Here is a 7,011-nt window from a genome sequence, read left to right as displayed (position 1 = left end):
CTTCTAATAAGTCTCCAGGCCCCGACAAAGTTAGCATGGGAATCATCAAAGACTACCTTCCCGTTATCCTTAGCCCGTTGAAAGACATCGTCAACTGCTCTTTCGCAACTTCTACATTTCCAAACTCCTGGAAAGCTTCAGAGGTCATACCATGACTGAAAGACGGAGATCACGAGGAGCCATCAAAAGATCGCCCCCTTCCAATTCTTACCTTTGCTTCAAAGATCTGCGAGAAGGTAGCACTCCAACAGTTCAGCAATTATTTACAACGTAACGGCCTCCTTAATAAACATCAAAGTGGTAATCTTAAATACCACTCTACAGAGACTCTTAATATTATGATCAGCGACTTCTTATTAGATGCTATGGACAATAAAAGACTGTCAGCCCTGGTACTATTAGATCTATCAAAAGCTTCTATTAGCCATTCTATATTATTACAGAAGCTGAGCCTTATTGCCGCCGACAAGACCACGAAATGGTTTGAGACTTACCTGACTGACAGAACATAGGTGGTCCGTATTGGCACATCTATATCTACACCCTCCCTATCACCCATGGCATACCACAGGGCGCCATACTGTCACCGCTTTTGTTTTGTATTTATATCAGTGATCTTCCTCTCGCTTTACAAGTATGCAATCTCAAGTCCTACGTAGACGACTCTAAGATTTTCTTATCCTTTCCAGTCACAGATGCTCAATCTGCAGAACGTGTTCTTGAAGAAGATTTAAGACGAGTGGCTGCCTGGTGCTGTAAAAATCAACTATTAATCAACCCTGAAAAGACCACGTTCCTTATGATCGGGACACAACAACTACTGCGCAGGCTTCCAAACGAGATCGCGATCTTTTTCTTGTGGAAAGAGATCACACCTGTCTCCAATGCCAAAGATCTCGGAATAATTCTTGATAGCAACTTAAACTATGATCAACACATCCATCAACTTACCTCATCGTGCATGACCAAACTTTGTCAAATAAACGGGGTAAAGAACAGTTATGATAGGGACACTGCGCACGATCATCTCCGCTCTAGTCCTAAGCAAATTGTTCTATTGCTCTACAGTTTGGTCAAACACAAATGCCACAACAATAAAGAAGCTACAAGCTCTTCAGAATTTCGCGTGCAGAATCATCACAAAAACCAAGAAATTTAAGCACATAACACCTGCGTTACGCGAGATCAAATGGCTACCGGTAAACGAGCATCTTCACTACAGAGACACTGAAATGACGTTTAGGTGCATGAAGGGCCTGGCGCCCACATACTTGTGTGAGTCTCTCCGAAGACGCAAGTCTATTAACTATCATAACACTAGCCTCCAAGCAAGACAAAGTCAGGCCAGCGACATTTCCTCCATAGAGCAGTCAACATTTGGAACAATTTAGACGAAGACTTTAAACAGTTTTCTTTAACATCATTAAAAAAAAATTGAAAACGTACATGCTCGAGAGTTATTTTAATTGACCGCTTATTCAGCCTCACTCAAAAGGGATTTTATTGCGAACATTTTATCGTCCCCCAGATGGGTCTGATTTCTTGGATGTGGAGTTTATGTCGTCATTTGAGAATGTTTTAGAAGTTGCAAACGCCGAAATGAAAGAAGTGACTGTAATGGGCGATTTAACTTGCAATTTTTTACCTGGTGCGAGGTGTCAAGGTGAAACAAGGAAGCTCCAGAGCATTCTTCAAAGCATGAATATGACACAGGTTGTTAATGAGCCTACAAGAGTCACAAGGAAATCCCAAACTCTTCTTGACATTGTTTGTACTTCTTAACCACAGAATATTACCTCAGTCAGGGTGGTCAATTCAGCGCTTAGTGATCATGACATGACGGCTTTCGTCAGAAAGTTGAATTCGCTGAAGTTTAAACCACAAACGATAAAATGCAGAAACTACAGCAAGTACTGTGCTGCTCGATTTAATGACGAACTGTCATCTGTCTCGTGGGACAACGTCGGTGAGTGTCAGGATGTCAATGATGCGTGGTTGAACTTTAGAACAAGTTTCTCGCGCGTTGTTGATAACCACGCACCTCAAATTGAAAAGAAAGTTCGCGGCAGAAACACCCCTTGGCTGTCAAACACGATAGAGAAAGTAATAACTAAGAGAGATCGTTTTTACCGCCAAGCTTGCAGGCCAAACACCGAGTTATACTGGTCCAGATATAAGGGATTGAGAAATCAGGTCACCGCTATGATTCGTAAAGCTAAATCCAGCTACAATCGCAGAATCATAGAAGAAAATTCTGATGATCCAAAAAAATTCTGGAAAGCTGTTAAGAAAGTCCTTCCCAACAAATCGATTACACCTCAACCTTCAGCTTCTCTTGAGCCTATCACAGTAGATGGAAAAACCAACTACGGATGCTCTTATTATTGCAAATGGTTTTTACACATATTTTGCAACTGTTGTGGAGAAATTGCTTTCAAATGTCCCAATTCTTAACAGAAACCAACTGAGCGCAGAAGCATGTTTGAATAATTCAAGTCAATCCTTGTTCTCCTTGAAACCGGTATCAGCTGCGTTTGTAAATCGTCAGCTTAGGTTGCTTAAACATCGAAAGGTACGGGACTTGACGGAATTCCAGCCCGTCTATTTCAGGAAGCGGCTTCAAGCATTTCAGCTCCGCTAACAGCCATAATAAATTTCTCGATTTCTTCTGCAGTTGTACCGGAGGAATGGAAATATGCAGGGTAGTCCCCCTATATAAAGATGGGGATAAGACGTATCAGAGAGGTCCATGGAATCTAAGGATAAAACTAATTTTTAAGTGTTAAACTGAATGGAACAGTAATATTGAAAAAAATAAATAAATAAAAAAAAATAGCTTCTCTGTGTTTCAAAAATATCGATGGACGCAGACTTTTTAACAAGTTTGAAAAATAATGTCAAGTGATAAAATGTCATATGCATTCTCGTTTTATTATCTCTGAATATAACTTTATTTGTTCCTTTAATTTCAACAGCACACGCATCTCAATGTAATGGAAAAACGTTTGATGCACTTTTATAGTCTAACACAGTTTGTCAATTCAAGATATGTAGATTACATCACACTGACTTTAAAAATGCTTAAACCTTTAGTCTTTACTGCCTGTAGCATTTAACAGTAGAGAAAAGTTAACAGATAGGAAGCTGGTTATGATGCGGGAAAAAGTCATGTTACTCATTACCAATGAAAGGAATTATCTTAAGTCTTAGAGCAAGACTCATTTTAGCAAAAGGAGTTTACATTTTTCACCTTCATTTAGTCTCCTTTTTCGTTGTTAGAAAGTCCTTACTTCCCTGTTGCTATGCCAGAGATATTCCTTTAGCATTAAACATAATCCCAGGAAAAGTCATCCGAAGAAAAAGACTTTTCTTCCATGTTTCCTTCCAAAGGAGACAGCTCTCCTATGTCATAAAAAAAAGATAGTCTTTGAGCCTTGAAAAGTTTTCAAGGGTCGGGAGAAACTACTGAGTACACTCGCTTTATTTCCTCTTTTTTCTTTCCAATGATAGCGTGACTTTCTTAATAGTGTTGCGGACATAGGTAGGTCGCACGATTCGAAAACTTATTTTGATTTATCGATAAATGTACTAAAATCTATTAAACTCATCAACCAGTAAAAGCAAATAGGCGGTTTTTTCCCCAGTATATATAACATATAAAAGTGTTGGCGTAGGAAAGTTAGTATTTTAAAAAGACACATTGAGTAAATTCTTACACTGCGCATCAATGAACATCGTTTTCCAAACACTTAGTGATGATCAACAGCTTTCCATCAATGATCTGACCACTTTTAGCATTCTCCCAAAAAACAGTTAAGGGAGGGGTCCCTGTGGTCACCTTACACTCCTTTGTCAAATCTGTACCATCCATGACTGTTGCATTTTGTACCTGTTCCACTGCTGGTGACAGTTCGGGCCATAACCATTTCTGGATATCGGTTTCGAGCTTTGTGATTGGGTGAGATCAAAACCAAAACAAAGCAAATTTGGCCGAGAGGTGCTGGAAACAAGAAGAAGCTGATTTTTTTTTTTTTGTGGCGGCCATGTTGTAATGCGGTAGTAAGCCGAAACAAAATTTGCTAATAAGGAGTGGACGTAAGATACCATTTAAAATATTCGTTTATTTCAAACATTCAACATGCATGTCCTCGATATTCTCGCATTCTGGAAGTGTACAGCGGATTCTTTCCAGCACAAATTCTTCGTAACGCTGTGATCCTTCCACCAAGAGCGTCACAGCAATAAAAGCTCCTCCGCCAGCCTGTTTGTATCTGGAGAACTTCTGGGTAGAGCTTGGCCTCGATGTTACTGTCCGTTCTCCGTTGATTTCCCTATTTTGGGTTACAAGAAAATCAATTAAATAAGGTTGAACCAAATAACGGGCACTGGTAACAATTGGGACGAGAGAGGTATGAGATCGCGGAATCGGGACGATTTCATTTCTCTCCAGTTTAGGTCGAGGAAAGACAATATCTTGCTTCTCTCCGATTTTTAAATCGACATGTATCAATTTCAGTCCATCAAGCCTTTACAAAAAGTAACAGTAGAGCAAGAAAACAGTAACTTACCCTTCAATTCCTGGTTATTTTGCCACATCGGAGCAAACCATGCAGCTGTATGTTTAGAAAGTGCTGAACCCCGCCAATCTGCTGCCCTTTGACATCTTCTAAAGTGTATATCTTCCTCTGCGATTTGCTGAAAATCTGGACTTCTCGTAGAGCCTCTGGAATGCGTTCCATTTCTCGTGGAAGATGACAAGCCAGCGCATGCGAATCATACGTGTTGTCGTCTTCACTTTGAATAACAAGCGGTGTTCCACGTGGAGCTTTGATCTTGAAATAATGATACCTGGAAAATAAACGCCAAAAAACACATGAGTGGTATAAAATAAAAGCAAGTAGTCACAATCTATATTAAGATGAATACACATGATCGAATTCAATGCAAGAGAATCATACAAGGTATTTTGCGCGCTATTGATCGATTCGCGGGAGAATCTAGGTCTCAGAACACTACAAATTCGGTCCTACGGCTTTTAGTCAGCAATAATATATCCTTTACAATTACCCTTTGATTTGAACACCCTGAAGAGAAATTTTGTCCAGGTAATTACTGCAAAATGTTAAAGCACGAGCGGTGTTTCTAAACGAGTTTTACAATTACAGACAAGTCCGTCGTGGTTGCAGACGAAAATTTCACTCTCATCAGTTCGTGTAGTTAAACTCCAACCTTTGTTTCCGGAATGCTGTCAATAGGGACACTTCGGCAAGGCTTTCCACCAACATGATTTCTCTATTTTCATCTTCATGCTGCTCTTATCGCACATTTCCCGGATACGATACCTGAAGATGTGAGAGCCCAGTGAATGAATACCTCTTTGTTTTATGTTTGCCTGAAGGAGAACTTACTTGCTGGATAATCACGTTTATGTATAAGATCTGTGATTTCCTGAAATTATTTTTTAGTGTGTATTTGCCTTGGCTGAATGAATCTCTCTGATGTCAAGATCGATATTGATTCGACCCTGGTCCGTGGCAGATTCGTGCCACAAAGACGACAAGGTGTCTCGAGATATTGAATGTGCTCATCCACGTTGTTGACTTGATCTGAAATTCACAATGTAGGCTTATAAAGGTCCGATATATAATTGTCCTTTTACTTTAAATTGCCCGGTCACAACGTATGGTTAAAATTTATGGTTTACACGACACTCCGATGGATCTGAACAAAGGAATCCGTCTAGTAGTTTGCACACTAACAGACTTTCAACATTCGTACACTTGAGCAAAAACCTCGTGCACTCGATTGGAATGTTAACGAATTGGAAGCAAATTTATTCTAGTTTTTTAAAATATTTTTTTTAGGAATAAAAAAAAAATTTTGCATACCTGAAAACCTCAACTAAAGAGAGGTTATTCCTCGATCGAGCCCTTCGCAACATGAACCTCCACCCGACTTTTCATCTGAATTTTTCCTTCTCGTCATCGCGTCCACCGTCAGTTCTTTGCTTGTTGTGTGTAATTGCTTGTCTTCTGCAATTTTGCAAGGTTTCATGGGATATGGGCGGGAACAAAGTCGCTAGTGCTCGAATAAAGTAATGAATGATTTTCCTCGAGGTCCCACTACGACATCCATGTTGGTGACGTCATCAAGTATCCAGAAATGGTTATGACCCGGACTGGGTAAGACTGGTACAAAAGAAGCTAAAGGCGTGATAAGCATTCTTTCCTCAATAAAAAAGATTACAAAATAACTCACCTGAATGTAACTTTTCTCGATTCACGTTTTAAACCCTATTTAAATGCGCTACTGAGGAAGGAAAACCAAGGAGACTTCTCGTGAATGCTTCAAGCAGATCAATGCCTCGACTTCAATGCAGACTGTTAGCGGTGCTCCTTTCAAATAAGTTATAGGAAATGTTTCGGTATTGCACTACTTTCCTTCGCTGTGCTCAGTGTTTATTTATGTAAACTAGCGTTACCCCTCAAATTCCTTTTGTTGTGATTTGCTGTTGTAATTCCTCTTATTTACGACATTCAATTTAAAAGCGAAATGCTGATATCACATGGTTCCGACTGAAACTTCGTTTTCTTTAATTTAAAACACAAGGCCATACGTTACGCAATAATAATAATAACAATATAGCCAAAAACATTGTAAACACAACACTCAGCCAAGAAAATTAAAAGGCTAGTAACAATTTACTGTTTTTTTTTTTATCATGACCATCATTATTTTTATTTTTAGTACCACTAACACTATGACTATAAAAAGAAAAAACACCATCTATTTTTTTTTCTTTTACTACGTGGAGAACAACCGAAACCGAATGATTTGCACCAATAGCTATTTACCCATTACAATAGTAACGTTAATTCTAAAAGAATTTCCAATCTTACCATCTCTCGTCACAGTAACATTATTTGTACTTGTGACATTGCCAACCTGCTGATAAGCCACGCAACTGTAGACTACCTCGCGATATCTTCTCTACCCATGTCCCAGTCGCGC

The sequence above is a fragment of the Pocillopora verrucosa genome, chromosome 6 (assembly GCF_036669915.1).
Source record: "Pocillopora verrucosa isolate sample1 chromosome 6, ASM3666991v2, whole genome shotgun sequence".
Classification (NCBI taxonomy): Eukaryota; Metazoa; Cnidaria; class Anthozoa; order Scleractinia; family Pocilloporidae; genus Pocillopora; species Pocillopora verrucosa.
This window is presented reverse-complemented; position numbering follows the sequence as displayed.